At 26.9% G+C, this 2,046-nt stretch overlaps 1 long non-coding RNA gene across 1 annotated transcript; it reads left to right on the plus strand.

The window, feature by feature from the left end:
• The first annotated feature begins 449 nt into the window (after window positions 1–449).
• LOC133815932 (uncharacterized) lies at window positions 450–1,495 on the plus strand. Its single transcript, XR_009884911.1, has 3 exons — window positions 450–798; window positions 909–1,275; window positions 1,377–1,495. It is a non-coding gene; the product is annotated as an uncharacterized LOC133815932 (long non-coding RNA).
• Window positions 1,496–2,046: the final 551 nt, after the last annotated feature.

The following is a 2,046-nucleotide window of genomic DNA, read 5'->3' on the forward strand; positions in this document are numbered from 1 at the left end:
TAATTTTTATAGTATGTTTAGGTGGTTTATATATATATATATATTTAACCTAATATATATTTATGGAAAAGTTCTCAATGGTTATTACCCACACTTGGGTACCTAGATAAATGTGCAAATGTGCTGACATGGCATGTAGGTGACTTGGTACATCAAGTTACCAACAAGTAAAGATTCTTTTTTTTTTGGCATAGATTTTTTTTTTTTGCATTAATTTCGAAATTAGCTTTTTTTTTTTGGTCATTAGGAATGGTGATTCCAACCAATAAGAGGTAAGCTCTCTTTTCAAGTTTTGAATTAATTTAAAATTTTAAAAATTAGGGTTTCATAATAAATGCACACTCATTTCTTAAACTCTCTATTCTTCTTCTTCTTCTTCTTCTTATTCTTCTTCTTCTTCTTCTTCTTCTTCTTCTTCTACATTCAAAGTAAAAAAATAAACATAAAAAAAATCAGAATTTCACCATGATTTTCGTGAGCATGTGAAGGAGAGAAATAAGAAAAAAAAAACGTGTGAGGAAAAAATAGAAAGGGAGAGAGAGAAAACGCATGGGAGTAGAGGGGAAGGGGATGAAGAATAAAAGAAGTAGATCTAAAGATTTAGAAGGAAGGGTTGGAAAGAAGAGACAAATTTTTTATGATAACTCATTGTCTCCTAATCGAATCAGGTCAAAATTGCTTTTAGATCGCGCTCGTCGATATAGATCTCCTATGAAAAGTTTGGAGTCGTCCTCTTCAATGTTCGAAAGTAGAACTCGGCGTTGTCTTCATAGTGAATCTTATTGTTCTTTTTGTAAGGTAATATCTTCATATCTATATATGTGTCTATGATTGAGATCTCATTTTATGTTTATGTTAGAACACTTCGATTATATTTTTCTAAACTATTTTTTCTATTTAAAAATTAGGAATACGAAAACCATGTATGTGTAGATGAGGTAGACCGTGATGTTCCTATCCCACCATGGAGTTTTGTCATACCTGATGAAGATGGTGATGCAATGACCATTAATATACCATTAGATGTAAACAAAGGGAACCTTCAAATTCCAGACCATGTAAAATGTGTATGTATTATTTTTTTTTTATTATTATTATTTTAATTATTTTTGAAATTTTATATTAGTTTATTTTTTACAGGTTGGGGTGGCAAAAGTAAATGCTTTGCTCAAAATGGTTGTTGGTTTGCAAAATATATTTATTACAAAGATCCTTGAATCTAGAGATAGGTTAAATGATTCAAATAATATTATCCATCAACTTCGTCGTCGTCTGGTTGGTATATCTTAATTAATTTCAAAATTTTACAGTATGAAACATTATCTGGTTGGTATATGTTTATCTAATTTTCTTTATTTATTTATTGTTTTGTACAGCAACTATGTGAAGCATCTCAAATATCTGAAGACCATAGTCAAGATATCATTGATAGTAGCAATGTAATCAATAAATAGGGAGATGTGGAGGAGTAATTTGGTTTACTTTTGTATTTTTATATTGTTGATCCAAATAAGTTTGTTTAATTTCCAATGTAGCATTTTAAATATTATTTGGTGCAAGTATATGTAATTTCCAATGAACTAATTGAAATATATTTTTTTAATTTCTTTAATGTATTAAATTTTAATTTCGAAATTAGTATTTCAAATTTGAGATTTTATTATTTAAATCTTATATTGGAAATCACAACAAATTGATGATTTTTTATGTACCCTAAAATAATGGATGACTATTGGTTTTTCTAACAATAATAGAACATCAAAACAAAAATAAGAAATAAATATTTCCATATTACAGTATAAAATACAAATTTAAAAAGAAAAAACAACTTTGATTTATGCCAAACTACTTTGATTATAGGTTAAAATGAATCAATACAACTCTTCATTTTTTTCCCAAAAAATGTTAACTTAGTTAATTTTATTTTTTCCATAAACTACAAAACAATACAACTTTTCAAATTTTCTATTATCAATAAATGAGCATTTATTGATAAGATTACATCATAACCAATAACTATTGATATTCTTTACCTTGAAAATATAT

This window comes from Humulus lupulus, chromosome 2, assembly GCF_963169125.1.
Source record: "Humulus lupulus chromosome 2, drHumLupu1.1, whole genome shotgun sequence".
Taxonomy (NCBI): Eukaryota; Viridiplantae; Streptophyta; class Magnoliopsida; order Rosales; family Cannabaceae; genus Humulus; species Humulus lupulus.